Source organism: Lathamus discolor, chromosome 10 (genome assembly GCF_037157495.1).
Source record: "Lathamus discolor isolate bLatDis1 chromosome 10, bLatDis1.hap1, whole genome shotgun sequence".
NCBI classification, from domain to species: Eukaryota; Metazoa; Chordata; class Aves; order Psittaciformes; family Psittacidae; genus Lathamus; species Lathamus discolor.
In genome coordinates, this window is record NC_088893.1 from 4,723,098 (window position 1) to 4,741,868 (window position 18,771).

The following is an 18,771-nucleotide window of genomic DNA, read 5'->3' on the forward strand; positions in this document are numbered from 1 at the left end:
TCTCACCAGTGATGGTAGTGTTTCTCCTCCCGGTCAGTGGAAAGCCAGAGCCAAGCAGGATGGTTGTGGTGAGCTGCAGCAGGTGATGCATTGCAGGATGGACATGCAAACCCTCATTTTGTGCTAGGCTGCAGCAGAGCGGCCACCGAGGCTTCGTGTTTGTGGACTGGCACGTCTGTGCTGTCACCCCCGTGCTGGGCTGCTCAGTCTGAGGGTGAAGTCATTGCTAAGCTCCTTGTTGAGGCTGGTAGCGGTGGGACGTGGTGACCTGCCAGGTGCCCACAGCGTGGCTGTTTGGCTGTGTGTGTCCGAGAGCTTGGGGGTGCTAGCAGAGGTACCCGAAGCCTCGGGAGGTGGGAAAGGGCCACCACAGGGGGTGCACCCCAATGTCCAACACTGCCACCGCTATGCAGCATGACATCACAGGGCGCATCATTTACACTGCAGGTGCTGTAGGTTAAATATGTGAATTTAGAGGATGGCTGTCTCCTCAGGGGGCTGCTGGCAGGGCCAGGTATGGCAGCTAGGCAGTGGGGTGGGTTGATGCAGGGCCTTGCTGCTCTTCCATGCGACTATGCATGGCCACTGCGTGGTATTTCCCTCCAAAGCATGGGGCTTTTAATGGCTTTTTGCCTGAGCTGCAGCCCCTCTAGTCATGGGCTGGGGAATGCAGGCTGACGGGGACCACAGGAACACAGGGAGCAGTGCAGGGGCATCACCATCCCTCCTTCCCCCCATCCCTGCCTCACGGTGTGGGCTGCTCTGGTTAGGACAAGCACATTCCTTCCTCCCTCCCTAGGAGCCTCATGCCCTTTTCAGTGAAAGAAGGCAGATTTTCTGCTTTGCCAGAAATGTGGTTTGGTTTTGAACTTCTTTTTCATCCTGCTGCAAACAAACCATTTGCTGTCTCTGCACCTCCTTCCTGCGCTCTGCTGGGGAAGTGTCAGATGCCTCAGTGGTGGCGAAATGACATAAGAGGGCAAAATTTGTGAGTTAATGTTCTTAATGGCCAGTTCTTAACATCTCCATAAACGTTTACAGCTCCATAGTAAAGCACAAGTGGAAATTACTCTTGAGTTTTAGCAACTGATTAAGAGATGAAAACAAATTGTGGCTACAGAGGTTTACTGTGTAAACCTGAGTGGGGGTTTAATGGGGCATTGCCTTTGGCTTGTTAAGCCTGATGATGAGGATTATAAACTGAGTGCTTATGAAAATGAACTGCTCACTAATAAGTAGATTTAAAATAACCCATGCATTGAAAAAGATGGGTGTGAAAGTGCTGTCTACTGTTACGTACATCTGAAGCTACGCAAGATTTTTTGACTTGAGAGGAAAGTTAAAGTTTAACCTGGATTTTAACAGCACTTTGCTGTCCATTAATGGAGGAGGCACACTAGGACAACACTTTGTTTTTTTAATGGCTGATTTGAATTCGCATTTGTTTATTGAGATGCTAAAATGAACTGACAATAGTAATTGAAAATAAAGACTGTAGCAGATTTGGTCAGAGCTGCTGTCTGGTAGAAACGGATTTTGTGGAATTTAGATTAAACCAAGGTTTTACTTCCTTCCAGGAAATTATTGCTGTCTTGGAAATGTCTCATAAAAAATCTTTCTTTTTGTAAAAGAAAATGAAATCATTTTTAAGGGTATTTCATTGCTGGGTTTACATCGCTTCAAGACATCTGTGCAGCATCATGGTAGAGGCATCACAATAGTCTTCTAAACACAGGGGCACCTGCTGCTAATGTTCAAGTTGTTTCATTCTGCCAACATAAGAAAAGCTTCTGTTTTAAAATAAATAATGAGGAATCTTCACGTATCAGCATTTGAAGATCTAGAGGCTTGTACTGTAACCAGCTCAGTACGCTCCTGCCAGGAATTCAGTTTGACCCGCGTACACTCAAGAAGTTCACATTACTTCCCACATGCAATATGGAGATTGGAAATTTGCAGGCAGCTTGCTGTTTCTGAGAACATCAGTAAATCGGTACGGAATCTTGCTTGGACAGGCCTTTAAAAAAATCACAGTTATTGCTAAGTCTTTGAACTACACTGGCTCAGCCAATACTGGTCATTAATACTAGAAGAGACAGCTTCAGCCAGCTGGTCTGGGCCTGGGTTCATTATGAACCTCTAAGCCCATTGCTGTAGTTTGGTATTGATGCTGCCGTGTCCTGCCAAGGCAGTCATGCCCTGCAAATAACATTTTCTGAAGTTCCTCCATAAATCTGAAATTCTTATGGAGGTCATGCAGGTTCTTGGGAAAGCTAAGCCATTTGTCATGGGTTCTTCTTCTCATTAAATGAGGTTGCAGCTCTGTCGTGGTTTAAACAAAAGTAATCCATAAATCACACAATCGCTCTCTCACTCCCCCCCTTCTTGCCCTCCCCCTGCTCCCGGAGGGATGGAGAGGAGAACTGAAAAGAATGCAACTCCCACGGGTTGAGATAAGAACAGTTCAGTAACTAAGGTATAACACAAATCACTGCTGCTACCACCAATGATAATAATGATAAAGGAAGTAACAAGAGGAAAGAATACAACACCTCAACACCAGCCGACCAATAACTCTCCCCACTCCTCCCAGCCGAGCACCGACCGATACCTCCTCCAACCCTGCAGTCCCAGCCCTTTCGGGTAACTCCCTGTTACATCCCTGGCATGCCGTGCTGTGGTATGGAATACCTCTTTGGTCAATTTGGGTCAGGTGTCCTGTCTCTGCTTCCTCCCGGCCTCCCCTCCTCCCTGGCAGAGCAGGAGGCTCACAAAGTCCTTGGCCAGACCAAACATTCGAGCAGCAACTGAAAACATCGGCGTTATCAGCACTGTTCCCAGGCCAAAAAATCAAAACACAGCACTGCACTAGCTACTAAGAAGGAGAAAAATGACTGCTGCTGCTGAACCCAGGACAAGCTCAAAAGAGTGTATTTTTCAAGTGGGATGTTTTAGTGCAAATGTCATGGATTCGCGGAGTTGTGTACTGTGAGTTAGAGCAAAACTGTTCTGTGACATCGGTGAAAATGCATGTAGTCTTAAAAGCAGGCAGGGGACTCTGCTGGAAAGCTTTCTGCTTTCCACATGCACAAAGTGTTTCCCTCCTTTGCGCTTTCAGTGCTGGTGTACTGATAAACTGTGATGGGACTGTTTTGGGTTCCTAGGCTCTACCCGAAATCCAGCAGGTAGCTCCCATAGCAAACTTGTACCGTGAGCACTGACAGTTTCCATTTTCACAGGTATGGAGGCATTCTAGCAAGTCAAACCGGTAAGACAGTGATTTCCCAAAGGGGCTGTGTGTGTGCAGTTTTATAACTGGGCACCTGTGAGATTCATCCCCTCATAGCCAAGAACATGATCCTGCACCCCTCGTATTATCCTGGTAATCTCCTCCAAATGAGGACCCTTGCTTTCACCTGGGTAGCTGGCTGGCTGAGAACCTTTTTCTCAATGTAGCTTTGACTGGCAGTAATAAAGACAATCTGGTTGTCCCTCACCCCTCAGCTGCCTGTTAAACTCACTCTGGACAGATAGCATCACCATTTTGCCAAGACATGCTAAAAGAAATGAAATGTTATTTCCTACAAAAAGAGCAAACCACTGGGTAGCTTCTTGGTTTAGATCTGAGACACTTATCAGAGAACCCCAAGAGCTGGTTTAATGCTGCAGGCAGATTGGCACAACTCTTTTGCTTTGTTCTGGTTTTGCATGCAGCGTCAGAGTCAAATCCAAGCAGGACAGATCTGGTAAAGAGGTAGTGTTGGCAGTGCATCCCCCCCTCCCCAGTGCACTCAGCTGCATCCCACAAGCTGACAGCACACTGAGGCATCCATAGGCTCGGACACTGCTATGTTGTGTGACATCAACAACTTTGACCCTTTATATTAATAAATCATTGCAGTACTGGGTAAGATGTGAGTTATAGGTACATTTATCAAACAAACCCATATTTTTCATGGTTCTGGCACTGTATTGAGAGATAATGCTGGGAAGGATTATCTCTTGGGCTTGGAATTCCAGGACTTGGAAAGAGAGCACAAGGTTCAGTAGCGCCTGTTTGTGCCACCAGTTAAAAGTAGCTCCTATGCCATGTCTGGTTTGAGTAAGATGAAATAATGTATTCACTTCAGAGCAGGCTGTTGTGGTTGTATTGCCAAGCAGTGAAGTCAGGCTTAGATTAATATATGAATGTAGAAGCACCATGATCCACTTCCAAGAGTGATTATTTTGTATTTACGTGGCAAATACAGAAGTCTAAAGTTGCAGTGCAGCGTATGGGAAATTCCAGGGTTTACTAGGCGCTTACTATCTTCTGGTCAAGCTGCTGCTGAAGGCAGATCTCCATTAAGGGGCAGACACTAATGGGAGTCTAACATTAGTCCACGAACTGCTGTAATCGTCTCTATCACAGCAAGTTTAAGAAAGTGAACCCAGCATGTCAGACCTGGAGATCTCCATGCTGCAGTGATTGGGTTTTCCTCCATATTAATAAAGTAGCACTGCTTTGTAACAGAATTTAGCAGCAATTATTTGAGATATGCTTGAAGAGAAATACACACATGCATTCGCTTCGAGACTTCAGATCAAAAAGTCAAATGTAAAATGCATTGCACATTACTGTGCTTTCTTCGAGACAGGAGTTTAACAGCATTCCCAGCTCAAAAGATTCAAATCGATGACATGTCAGGGAACAGACTCCAGGGACTGAAGACCATTTTGCTGGTTGCTAATGCAGTGATGATTTCCTGTCTAAAGCCAAAGGGATCAATAACTCCAGTTAGAAAGAAAACTCTTCAGGGGAAAGCGAACTTGCGTCAGAGGAGCTCACTGGGCTGTTTAAGTAACAGCATTTTATAGATCCAACAAACAAGCTATTCCCAGCCCAGTAAGCAGCATTCCTCAGCGGCAGGCCAGGTACAGCAGAAATTAATTTAGCTTAATAATGTGTGTAGCTTGTAGAACCATCCACAGCATTACAGAATTAATTTGGCAACACTTGCCATTTGAGCCTGGCTCTCCATGAGGCAGCTCACAAGAGAGGATAACAGGCTTATCTGTAGCTACATGAAATGCTCTGGAAAACACCATGTAGGAGTCATTCCATGTGTCTGGATAGAATCACAGAATCAGTTAGGTTGAAAAAGACCTTTCAGATCATCAAGTCCAACTGTTAACCCAGCACTGCCAAGGCCACCACTAATCCATGTCCCTTGGTGACATGTTTACTGCTTTTTAAGGCCAACCATGCAGCCAGTTTTTTACTCAGCAAAGAATGCACCCATCCAAGCCATGAGCAGTCAGTTTCTCTAGGAGAATGCTGTGGCAAATGGCGTCAAAGACTTTACTAGAGTCTAGGTAGACAACGTCCACAGCCTTTCCCTCATCATCAACTTGTCATAGAAGATCAGGTTAGTCAAGCAGGACCTTCCTTTCATAAGCCTTATGCTGATAGGTGCTTCATTTCTGCATCAACTGTAGAAGCAAGGTTTCATCCATCCCAGCAGATCAATGTCTGCTTGAAACATACTCACAAATGAGCATCAGCTCTGCCTGATTAAAGCAGGTCAGAGAATGCTACCTAAAGTAGACCATCAGAATAGCTTGAACTGGGAAATGTATGCTGATGAGGATATTTACATTCACCTATAAATGGTACTGAAGCATCTGATGGAGATCATCTCAAATCCGTTCCCTCCCAGAGCTGTTGATTGCCATTGTCTCATCTCAATCAAGAGCTAGTGATGAGCTGCATATATTAAATGCCAGCTAGGGTTTCAATTTAACTGTTGATGCAAGGTATAAATTCAATGTATGAAAAGGTTTTCTGCAGAGAACTTACTCGTTGCCTCATGGAATGAGTAAGAAATTCCATCTCTTGATGTACTAGAAGTGTACTAGCCGGTGGAGACTTCTGCACTTGGTGACTGTCTGCCTAAGGCATATTCTTATTTCTGAAGAAGGGAGGACAGTCCTTGTGGAGGGAGGAGTGTTGAAACTGCTTCCTGATGTAGTGAAGGCTGAGGAGCCCTTGGGGTGTTTTGGATGACAACTCCGGCAAACCCTGAAAAGGGATGGAGTATGGAAAATGGGCAGCTGGGGAAGGCATGCAGGATGAGCCCTGATCCCAGGCGTGAGGTGAGTGCTTGCAGTTCAGAGGCTGATGGATGAGAAGAAAGGCAGGTTTCTGAGCATGAGGCTGTAGGAAGTAGCTCAAGTGTTGCTTCTCTTTCCTTTTCAGCACTTACGTCTTTGTGAGGGGTTTTTTCTGACTGTGCTTATTCTATGTGGAGAGTGATTTTGAAGTGACAGTAAAGCTCTGTTGCAATGACTGTAGCTGTGCTTATAACCAACATGTGTGAGTGCACATGCAGAGGCCAGGACAGTGGCATATTGCTTCCAAATATCCAGAAGGCAGCAGGATAGGTGCCCACTTGACCACATAGGCTGCTTCAGGGGCTCTTAGCGTGAGAGTAGGGGAGGAAGAGGTACCTCCTGGTGCCGGTGTGGTGCTTCTGGGAAGTCAGAGGACACTTCTGCAGTCAGGCTGGTCTGTGGCAGGAATGTGTGGCTGGCAGCCTGGGATTTGAGAGGGTTTCTACGTGTGCTTCTGTGCACCAGTGTGCCTAAAGTGGGGGTCATCAGCATTTAGCTTCGTCGGAGGCTGCCACTGGGCATGATTCTTCTTAATTTGCTTTAGCCAAGTGTATCTCTAACCCCACAAAAATGGGTTGTCTCATTTTTTAATTCTGTTCTCATGGGGTCTCTTCTTGCTGTGCAAATATTGAGCTATAATCAGCATAGGCTTAGCTTTACTCCCACAGACCTTGCAGAATAAGTTAGAAGGACTGCACTTAAAGTAACAGCTGTTTTGACTACCTCATCCTTAATATGAAGTGACAGTTCTTTTTAATGAGTGCTATCATTGAATCACCAGGTTTGCATAGACTGTCTTACCCCTATGGAGGGATATCATCCTATGCCTAGCACCTGAAATAGGATTTTAAGTTTAAAAGCTGTATGCAGATCTCTATATTTAGCTCTTCTTGTTTCAGAGGTATTCAACTTGCAAATACCTGTGCTTCTATTTTATATAAGTCCTATTTCAGGTATTTATATTCAAGATTTGGTTGGACTTGTATGAAAAGCTCTGCGTAGCACAAGACAGCTTGCTTTGGAAGCAGAAAAGTAGAAATGCCTCCCACGGAAAAGCAAGGAGCTGTAGTTCAATGCATGTTCCTCACAATGTGCAAGAGATGATCACGTCTCACAGCGCTATTTTCCCACTGTGACTAATCCCCCATTCCAGTCCCTCTCTGCCCATCTTCACCAGAGGAAAACTCTGTAATTCATGCATGGAGCTATACACACAGATATGGACATCAAGAGCACTTGGCAGCCTATGATTCAGTTCAGCAGCCTAAGATGATGCATCGTGTGCATAGAGAACAATATGCTTTTAGTCTACTCCTAAGCTTTTTTTCTCTGAAAGGACAGGAATTCTCTGAGCAGGGTGCTGCTTTTCTCCAAAGGCAACAGCTCGGCAGAGCTGCAAATGCTGGTGTGTGTATTTAGCCCAGCCAGTCCTTGGGGTAAATGCAACTCAGACAAGAGCACTTCTTGCTCCTGCATGAGCCAGGAGACCTCAGTTAGCTAAAGAGAGCTCACCCATTCTTCTTAATCACATGCAGCGATCTTTCTTGCAGCATGGGCTGGTTTCAGTCTCTGATTTGAGCACTTCTAACACTACTGGAAAGCAGGGAGTCATTGAGATACTTATAATGTCATCATTACAACAGAGAGCATCTGCGGGGACTCCTGCAAAAGGCAAGATTTGGAGTGGAAGATGCTGATCACTGTAATAGTCTCCTCTGAAGAGAGAAAAATGGATATATCTGGAGGTGAAATCCAAGGAGAGCCTGAGGTCCTTTATAGCTCTGGTTTATCGAAATTAGCACCACAGAAATGGTATTGGGATCAGGGGGTCTGTATTATTGTAAGAAATCCTTGTGACATGGCTGGACATGCTGATCTGAAGAACTAGGGTGGCAGTGTCCCATCAGCTCTGTTAGGAGCCATGAAGACCTATTCCAGTGACAGGTAGGTCATTTTCCCTCTTTCTTGAGGGTCTTACAGAGATGGGCAAGGATAGAGCTACTGGGGTGTGTACATTTTGCGGATAGCCCTCTTAGGTCATACAGCAGGTGAGCATCCAGTTCCTCCAGACACTAGACTGTTCCAGCGGCTCTTAGGAGGAAAAGGAGGTTAAAAAGGTGGTTAAAAAGATGTTGTTGTTTAAGCCCTCAGCCGCGCAGGTTGCCCACTCGCTCCCCCCAGCTCCCTTCCTCCCCCCCACTCCCGGAGGGATGGGGAGGAGAATGGAAAGAATGTAACTCCCATGGGTTGAGATAAGAACAGCCCAGTGACTAAGGTATAACACAAACCACTGCTGCTACCACCAATAATAGTGATAAGGGAAATAACAAGGGAAGAGAATACAACCGGTCACCACTCTCCGACCGAGCAGTGATCTAGCCCTTTTGGGTAACTGCCCCCAGTTTACATCCTGGGCATGATGTGCTGTGGTATGGAATACCTCCTTGGTTAGTTTGGATCAGGTGTCCTGTCTCTGCTTCCTCCCAACTTCCCCTCCTCCCTGGCAGAGCATGAGGCTCACAAAGTCCTTGGTCAGAGTAAACATTACTGAGCAACAACTAAAAACATCGGTGTTATCAGTGCTGTTCCTAGGTTGAAAGTCAAAACCACAGCGCTGCACCAGCTACTGAGAAGGAGAAAAAATGACTGCTACTGCTAAACCCAGGATAAAAGGACATGGAACTGTTGGAACAAGTCCAGAGGAGGCCACGAGGATGATCAGGGACTGGAGCACCTCCCGTATGAAGACAGGCTGAGGAAGTTGGGGCTGTTCAGCCTGGAGAAGAGAAGTTGTGTGGAGACCTCATAGCAGCCTTCCAGTACCTGAACGGGGCCTCTAAGGATGCTGGGGAGGGACTCTTCCTTAGGGACTGCAGTGATAGGACAAGGGGTAACGGGTTAAAACTGAAACAGGGGAAGTTTAGATTGGATATAAGGAAGAAGTTCTTCCCTGTAAGGGTGGTGAGGCACTAGAATGGGTTGCCCAGGGAGGTTGTGAGTGCTCCATCCCTGGCAGTGTTCCATGCCAGGTTAGGCAGAGCCTTGGGCATGGTTTAATGGGAAGTGTCCTTGCCCATGGCAGGGGGGTTGGAACTGGATGATCTTGAGGTCCTTTCCAACCCTAACTATTCTATGATTCTATGATAAAGTGGGCTCTGGTTTGCATGAATTACACTTGAAGGTTGGGCCACAGTGAAAGGGGTCTCATTTCACTGCACTGGGATTTCATTTCCTCGTGGAAAACAGCCATCCTCTGTCTTGGTGGATGATTTCCAACTTCATATGAAATCAGAGTAACTCGTGCTTGTCTATTTGGTGAGCTGCACTGAGGATCAAAAACTACCCAAAAAGCAGCAGCAACTGAGGCAATTACCTGCCTTATGAAGAATAAACTCATATTGTAGAGTGCAGATACCAGAAGAGTCAGGGCTATAGATGTAAGCTTGGAGCTTGATCTTTTCTCTGTAGTATGGCAAGGCATAACAAAATACTGGACAAACACTAGAGTGCATGGCTCTTTAAATACCAGCTTTGTGGAGCTGATATTATGACAGGAGACATCTAGTGATAGATTCAAATTCTACTAACAAAAGCAAACCATCAATAAATAGGAGTTTGCTTTGACCAAAACTTCACTGACGGGGTAGGGGAGGGGTGTCCTCACTTTGGGGATAACAGTTCAACTGTAATGTTAAATGCAGCCAGGCTTTCACTCCAGCATCATTTCAAAATGGAAGCCGAAACACTGGAACATTTTATGTCTGTTTTTAAGTCAGAATTAGCTGTTAGAAATGGATCAGATTGGCCTCAACCTACTGAATATAAATATATTTTTGTTGGTCTCTTTTTGTTTTTTCCCCTGTGACATTTGAAGTGTTGATAATTTTAAGGGGGTTTTGGCAAGGAAAAGGAATGCTGACCTTCATCCCTGCAGGGCAGAGAACAGCTTGAATGTCATGTTTAATGGGAGTAATGAGTCCCTTCACTTCCAACATCATCTCTGTGGGTGGACTGCTGCAATATGCTGGTGGGAGAGCCAAATTACTCCCATTCTATGTGTGCTTTGTCACTTTGGAAACCACGCTTCATTCTTGTGAGCTGTATTTCCCAGTGTTTCTGCAGAGAGGAAGAGAATTTGTGCGTAGAAGTGTAAATGGAAGTGCTCAGGACAGCTGTTTTGCTAACTCTGTTACCTGCCTCTGCCGCCTGTATCTGCCCGGCACTAGCTCCTTTCTCATTTCCCTCCTGAGGCAATTGCTAGGGTTAGTCCTCAAGAGCCATTACTTTGTTTTGTGAAGCAAAGTTGTGTTCCACATTTCTTCACATGCAGTTGTTCTTACTGCACCTAGCCATCCAAAGACAGCAATTGCCTTTTAGGTCAGGAAAGCTGTGCGAAATTTCCACCCACTGGAACAGTTGTTCTCTATCTGAGGCAAAGCAGGTTTTGCTGGGCAGTGGCCATGTGCCATCAGCACAGCGCCATGGGTGAGGATGCTGCAGGAGGCCAGGCAAGAGGGACACTGAGTGCCTTGCACTGGTTGTGAGTGAGGACCAGAGGGGTGGCCTCAGTCATCAGACTCTTGTGTTGTATCTGTAGCGTATTGTAAAGTAATCTTCCTGAAATGAGGCTGTGCAAAGTGCTTAAAACCAGGGAATGATTTAGCTACTGCACAGGAACTCAAAATAAACTAAAGGAAATGAAACCCCCAGAAACTTCACATTTACTGCAAACTCCTGAGCTTGAAACACCTGCATACCTGAGAGGAGATTTAATGCTTTTTCTCACTTTGATGCTATCACGACAGAACACTTTACATCATCTGTGCTGCCCCAGGAGTGAGAAATGGGGATGGCCTTTGAGATTGTAGAAAACTCGAAGTGGAAATGAATTCACTGGAGATAAGTAAGTTCGTGTAAGTCTCTATAAAAATGTTTCTGTCAGTCTGTTTAGATTATCAGCTGCTCTGCCAGCTGCCTCTGACACACAGGAAATGGAAAACTGGGGGTAGGAAATCGCAGGCTGCTTATTAAGCCTTTTTTAACTGTCACAGAAAACCAAGGGAGAATTGTACTCAAAGGAGGATTTCCCAGTCTCTCAAAAGCACGTTCATCACTGCAGAGTGGGCCACACTTGGTACCTGGGCGAGGGGGGAAAGTTGTGAGGATGGGTTTTTTTTCTCATACCTGTAACAGAGTCATTGTTTGGTTCATGTGAAGAAACAATTCTTGCTTTTCCTTGTTGTGAGAGAAGGACCGGAGTAACAGAAAAGCTAGTGTCATAGTTTTGGTCTTGCCCCATCTATTCTTTGGTACAGCCGAAGACCTAAGGGGACTCATTTCTGGAGCTCCCCAGACACATATTCATGCTTTTATCAAGTGTTTCACAGTGTGAGTTCTGCTGTTGATACAAACATGGTGTTGTGGGCACAGTTCAATTATTAGGATTTCCCTAGGCCGATAGGGAATTTCCTCTGATACAGCCTGTCCTTCACCCCTACGCACTGCCGCAGTCCAAGGAGGAGTTTCCCTGGAATAAGGAAAAGGTGAAGAGATAATGTTTCCAGGGACTGCAGTCTCCAATCACTGATGTCTCCACTGGTTGTAAATTATTGGCTGGTAATGAAAAGACTTGATCTGTGTCTTGGGTTAGTTAAATAAAGGCAGTATTAAGAACAGCCTTTAATACCATAAAGCTAGAAACTAGGCTTTGCTTGAAACGTGTTCTATTTATGGATGGGCAGTCTGCAAAATATTCTGACCTAGCAGTTACAAGAGGTATAGCTCATTCAGTTTAACTACGCACTTTTAAGTAAGATCTTGCCTTCACTTCAGGCTTTCTGTGTTATCCATCATTGCAGCATCTCCAGACCTTTTTCCATCAGTAATTAGGCATGTGCTTAGATCTCATCAGCCAGGAAGCTGGGTATATCCTTGAGCACTCTGAACAAAGTTGGGAATACCTATATGCCTGAATGCTTTTCTAAATGGGGGTTAACCATGTGGAATATAACCCATCCTGTAGTATTTGCACTATGCCAATTTGGGTTTGGAGCAGTGGGCTATCAGTAGCTCTAAGATGAGCTGTGTGTTCATCACACTGCCTATGCCCTTTAAACTGGGTAGTTACCAGACTCCAGGATGCTTTCTTATCCATTCCTGCTTCCCAGAGGCTCCCTGAGATGAACTGACCAGCTGGGATCTGCTTCCTTGTTCATGTGCCAGAGAGCTGGCACAAGGCCTTTGATCCTTGTGACAAGCACAGTTTGCATATACACATAGGAGTACTAAGATACCGCATTAAGACATGTATTACAACTAAGGTAACAGTTGTATATCCTCAGGAGGTGTAGAAGTGAAAGGAAATGGACACAGAATAACAAGTTTTGCTGTGAATTGCAAAGAAATTGGAAGTGGAAATACAAAACGCTGGTTGCGTATTAATGTGTTTGCTGCAGACGAACTATTACTTGTTTCTGTGCCCTGGAGGTCTGGTGTGTGTCCATGCCACCGGCAAATGGTTGGTAATTTACTCTGAAAGGTGTCTGTGTTACGATAGGGTTTTCCTCGTTAAACAGCCCTGAGAATGTAAAGCTCTAGCTTCAGGATTATGATTTCCATCGTGGGCTTGTCAAATTAGTCATAAATAGATGCTGTTACGAGAGCACCTACAAAGTGGATTACGTGGTGAAAAAACTCAGCCTCTCTCCCGTGCGTTCTCTGTACCTGGAGGAAGATGTCTCAGCAGTCTCTAAAGCAGACTGAGGTTTTGCTTTTCTTGCTTTGTCCGTAACACCTGTGTTAGGTGGGAAATGCAGTGTGTGAGTAGCCAAGTGCTACTGTCGCAATGAGCCCGTGACATGGGCACTGATCACTTAGACAGGCCTCTGCTGCTCAGGAGAGAAGTGTGAGTCTGACCACGTGCTTTGGGTTTAAGTTACTTTCCTAATCCAGGTATAAAACTGAAAGAAGGGTTGAGCATAAAAGGTACCATTTTCCAGAGGAGCAATGCAGGACCTGCAATTTTTGGCAGTTATCACAGGGTCCCCATGGACTCTAAGTACATACTTTATGCTATGTAAGAAGGTAAAACCAAGACATCTGCTGTAGATGGTTTTAGCCAGAAGGCAATGCACCACCATCCTTTGACTTCAGGTTGAAAGGTCTGCAGGTAACTGTTGGGTTTAAGCCTTGTCTTCATCTTACATAATCTTGTGTCCTCCCAGAAGGAGAAATAAATGCTCTTTAGGATACTCCTTAGTAAGGGACCAACAAATACTTTTAGTATTTCTAGCTTGGATGTCATACCCCTGCTGTGCTGGATAAAAGAGGGCAAGGAGAAAAAGCCATGAAAGGGCCTTGTGGATGCTACCAGCAGCTGGCACAAATGGCTTCTTGGTGTAGCTGTCTCAGTCTGGACATCATATCTTTATGTTCTTCCCACATGTTCATTTTCAAGAGCTATTCTTTTGTCTACTTGCAGCTGATCTAGAATCAACCACGTCAAACCAGCAACCTGCATCATACCCCTCTTACCTTTTACCCTAGTCCTTTCTTCTCCGTGGCCATTACCCTTCCACACTCACTAGAATAGGCTGTGACTTACATCCTGCTGTCACCAGGGACAGCGTTGTCCAGGGGGTGACCTGTGGCTGGGACAGGCACTGAGACATTCTTACCACCTCTCAGTACCTTTTGCCAGTAGTTACTTTTAAGGGCAGAAATTCAATTAATTCAAATAACACAAATAAGATGGGATGCTTGTGACTATATTTGCATGTTTTAACCTGCATTGACTTCATTTGAATGAAAGTTATAAGTGCTTAGACTCTGGGCCTGGCAAAGTTGTGTTATGAAATAAGCGCTAAAGGATGCTCTTGGCTGGTGCTGGCCTCTCTCTGTGCTGCAGGCCAGCCGGCCTTGGCTGCTCCAGCTTGGTGGCACCCAGAGCTATGCTGAGGCTGAGCTCTCTGCCTTTCAGCTGTTTCCTGCCATTATCTGGGATTGCATTGGCTGGAGATTGGGAAAATAAACAAAATGAAACAACACAACAACAGAAGAGGGGCCCTGGGTCTCCTACCTGCTTCTTCCTTGGCTCTGGCTTCCACATTGCTCTCTCTGAGCTCTGGCTGTGCTGAGCCTGCTGCTGCCTAGCCCTGCTCAGGGACGCTAGCGGCTAATGCTACCCTGGGTTGGGAGAGCAAGCTGCCTCTGCTTCTGTAAAACGCACCTAAAACCCATCTCCCCTTTTTCCTCTGCTGTCACCCACCGAGGCTTATTCGCTGTGGTGTTTGTCGTGAGGATTGGGCCACAGATGCTGATTTCTGTAGGACAGACAAGATCTCTCAGGGATTGCACATGCAGTCATCAGCTTAGTTGTATATTGACATAAGGTTGTTGCAGGATTGCCCAAATAATCCCTTTGAAATTTTGAGTGTTAACGTGCAAAGCCAGTAAAGCACAAATTGGAGTCATTTATTTACCAGGAAAGGAGGAGAAGTCCTGCTAGAGCTAAACCTGAGTTTGTACAGCTCTCCTCCTTTTCCCGTTCCCTCCTGTATTTCTGGGCTGACACTCGGAGCGACGGCTGTGCCTGCATGGAGCAGTGGCAGCAGATGGCAGCAGTCTCCTTCCATTGCCCGGCGTTAAATCATCCCCTCGAGGCGCCGGGAAGAGGCTGTAAACTTCCGCGGGATGGGGAGGGCACAAACCGAGCAGCAGAAGCTGCACGGGAAATTGCCAAGTCTTATATGAAGCTTGGACGCCAGGAATCTGAGGGTGTTTAAACTGGATCTGTCACTGACTGTCAGTGACAGACACCAAATTCTGTCTTCCCGTTATAGTAGAACTGAAATGCAATTTGGAGCAAATGGGATTTCCAAGCTAAGGCTGACTGCCGGCTCTTTACTTTTGTTTCTTGACAATTATATCAATGCCACCAGGTGGGGATAAGATCCTTTCTAGATTTCTATGGGATTTACCTTTCCAGGCACTGACTCGGGCTGGGTCCGAGTGCACCATGTAGTATGTACCTGATAAGCAACATCACTGTTGCTTTCTGACATTCTAAGTACTGAGTGCATGGGGCTGTCATAAAACCTTAGGGGCAGAGTGCTGAGCCTGGAAGTAATTTTTTTTCAGCACCTTTTCTATGTAAAAGTTCTGTTTTCAGCCAAGAACCTTTTCTCGGGCTCCCTGTCCCTTCTCATTTCAGTGATGGGATCACTGTCCCCTGGGGGGTGGCTCCTAGCAGATCCCACTACCCCCACTTAGACAGACCCCCGTGTCAGCCACCTCTGTTCCCCCACCTATTCAGAGCTGAGAAACTGTGGAGGTGCTCGGGGTTTGCCTCCTGGGGATGAGAAGGGGAGGAAGGGGACCGGGCATGTCCGTCTACCATGGGGAGACAAACACCCTCTGATAGTCACATCTTGTGGTAGAAACGTAATAGGAAAGTCTCCACCTTCCAGTCTCTGAAAAACAGACTGATGTTTCCTACAGAGCTGTTGAAATACACTGACAATGGGGACAGAAAGCAAAAAAACAGTCAAGTTTTACCATGAGAAGCTACAGAGCTCTTCAGGGACATGCAGTGGCAGATGCAGCCCCAGTGCTGCAGGTGGGAGCTGCACAGCAGCTCCTGTGTGGCATCTCCTGGAGAATGCTTATGGCAGCACCTGGGGCTGTGGTGAGAAAGGGTGCGGGATAACCCTCTGTGTCCTTGTCATCCCTGGGGTTTATGGAGGAGCATACTGTGCTGTGGGCTCTGCACTGTGTGGATGCACTCTGCAGCCAGTTGTGTTAGACATCTGTGAAACCTGGAGTGGCAGCTCCGCATGGAGCACTTGGAGTTGGAGATGGCAGCCTGCCACCCATGGGGAGAGGCCTTCCCCATGATGCTTATTAAACCACCGTTAATGAATTTAATGGGCTTTGGCAAATGGCAGAAATACTTCTGCCAAACACTTCTCACCCAAATCTCCTTCTGTGAAGAAAACTGCTGGGAGACTGATGGAAGGACATTGCTATAAAAGCTTAGCTGATTCCACTTGATGGTTTGGGGTCCAAGCACTTGCTTCCACTGAAGAAACAGAAGTTCACCACATGACTGGTGGCTTATTACTTTTCTTCTGTTTCAAAGCTCAATTACAAGTGTACAAACCCCATCTTCCTAATCTGCTCATCCTTGCACTCACTCGTGTTGTTTTCAGCAATGCTGGAATGCTCTGTTGCACTGGGAAGCAGCAAAGGAAGGGAAAGCTGGGGAGGGGAAGGGAGGGAGGCAAGACTATATGAACAGACAAAACAGGACTTCGTAATAAGAAGAAAGTCAACAGATCTTTTGTTTTGCCCTTTGGCAATGCAACCTTTTGTAATGAAATTACCAGGATGAAATTATGAATCATTTAAGGGCTATGAGAAAAGTACAGTTAAATAAATCATTCATTACACTGCAAAAAGTTGGTTTAACTCTTCAGTGCTGGGAAAATTTTCAGGGATCTGCAGTTTATTTTTACTTCTTAGTGGTAGATTTTTGGAAGGTTGGAAGCTGTAACCCCAAATCTGTGTTCTGTTTTCTTGCAGGTAAGTCTGGATGGGGCTGCTTGAACTGTGCAGTTTGGGAATGGATGTGAGCAAAGTAAGCCTTCTTCCAGCTGTGCCAGCCTGGTAGCAAGGTCAGAGTGCTGTCTTGATTTTTGAGCTCTAATACTTGAAATGAAAATGAAAATGGAGTGGATAACCCAGTTGCAGCCTGACGTGGCTATGCAGACACAATGCCATCTTTCTGTTCACAGCAGATGTGAATGCCACTGAACTGAACGTGTTGCTGAGAATTATTATGCAAGCTACTGTTTCCCTGGTTCCTCCTTAAACCAAGATTGGATGGAGATAATGTGAAATGCTCACATTACTGATATTCTAAAGCGTAATTCAGCCTTTTAGCTGGGTTTTTTTGATCATTTAAATGACTTCTCTAGTTATGATAGATTCCAGATGCAAACATTTCCCTCCCTCCTCTTGAACGAGGCCGAGTTACCAGGTCCCATGCTGAAAGCTTACTTTGCAGGTCATTTATTAATCACCTGGCAATAGGATCTTTCTGTAAGCCAGGAAGATACTGCAATTGGACAGGCATGCTTTGCTTCCTACCTAACCCTTGCTCTGTGACAACTCCTGCTAGCAGTAAAAGAAACATCTTGGCCTTGAAAGCTTCTTTGCATTGGAATGAGTGGAACCTGTTGAGATGGTGTCATGTTCATTGTGTCAGAGTTGAAATCTATTTCCTTTGGCTTTTTCTTTCTCTTGTTTATTCTCCCATTGTCTCCAGGAACAATTGCATTCACCTCTTGTCAAATTCTGGCATTAGCTTTCACGTGTTGCCTGTGTAAATCTAACTGTGGCTTCTTTAGAAGTCTTTATTATGAAGTATTCTGTTGTCCTAATCTCTGATCCCTATTCCTGTACCAGTACCAGCAGCAAAGATCTTTTAGCAATTTTTCTGTATGCCCCTTTTGTGGTATCTGTTCAGATCAGTGCTAATTTTGTAATGCTAATGACAGGACAGATATTGATGATCAATATACAGAAAATTATAGACAAGGCTGTCTTGTGAAGCTTTCCAAACGCAGATTCTTTTCATATTTCAGCTAGGCACTGTAAAATCTACTCACTGTCCTCAAATTCATTGAGTAGGTCTGCACCACTCTAGATTTTATGCATGTAGTTATCTCGTTTCAATTACTGTTCACATCAGCCAGCAGGATTTTATGTGAATGCTAAGAAACTTCTGTTTGGCTCTTTTCCTCTCCACTTGTGTTGACTGATGTTAGGATGTTTTTTGTCAACTGAGAAAAGATGTATCTTCTTTACAGCTATATCACCACTAGCATTTTGAGGATGAAATACCAAGAGAGCTTTTTCCCATGCTAGTGAGTGCCTCACTTCTGCAGTAAAGCTGAGATTTCTTGTGATAACAAAATGTGTTACTAGATCCACATACATTACATTTCTGTGTCTGAATGACCGATAGTTTTGTAGTAGCTGCTGTATGTTTTTTTCTTCTGAAAGCTTACAAAATGGTTTTGGTCATGCTTATCTGTCTCTTTGGACATACCAGAGAAAACATCTTCAGTATGCATTCACATCCACTTTTGAACACCTCATGGCTACAGGTTTTATATCTCAGCTCGTATCCTGCGCTTGGTACAGAATAGGTATTTCACCATAGAAGGTTTATACTTCTGAGTTTGGTGCTTTCTAAGCCTTTTTATTCCAATTTCCCATTTTTGGCTTTTGAACTCAGTTTGGTTTCCAAAACCTGGGTGACCAGATTCTCCTCCTCTGCAGCAGCTGATCATCCTCGAATGCATGTGAGTACGATTGACCCTGTCATGACATGTGACACTTCTGTGCCTTTTCATACACATGTACTGAGCTCTTCCCCTTGGTAACCAGCTGTATTCCCCCTCCACACTGCCCTCATCAACCTTGCTTGGGGAATTCTATACAAGGAGCAGTGTCCACACTCCTTAAACAGTTTGTTCATTGCCTCCAAGAGTAATAAGCATCATTTTGAACCTGGCACATTGCACATTATCAATGGAATAAATACCCTGTAGT

At 45.3% G+C, this 18,771-nt stretch overlaps 1 protein-coding gene across 8 annotated transcripts in view; it reads left to right on the top strand.

Moving 5' to 3' along the window:
• KCNIP1 (potassium voltage-gated channel interacting protein 1) overlaps positions 1-18,771 on the top strand; it is a 431,381-nt gene that overhangs the window by 270,781 nt on the left and 141,829 nt on the right. For 2 of the 8 annotated variants that reach the window (XM_065690150.1, XM_065690149.1), the window contains one exon: positions 16,735-16,826. The exons of 5 other annotated variants lie outside the window; for them this stretch is intronic. The gene's annotated coding sequence lies outside the window, so the exon portion shown is untranslated. Of the gene's footprint in view, positions 1-16,734; positions 16,827-18,420; positions 18,522-18,771 lie in introns of those variants that run through there. One more of the 8 variants, XM_065690153.1, reaches the window with a different exon arrangement.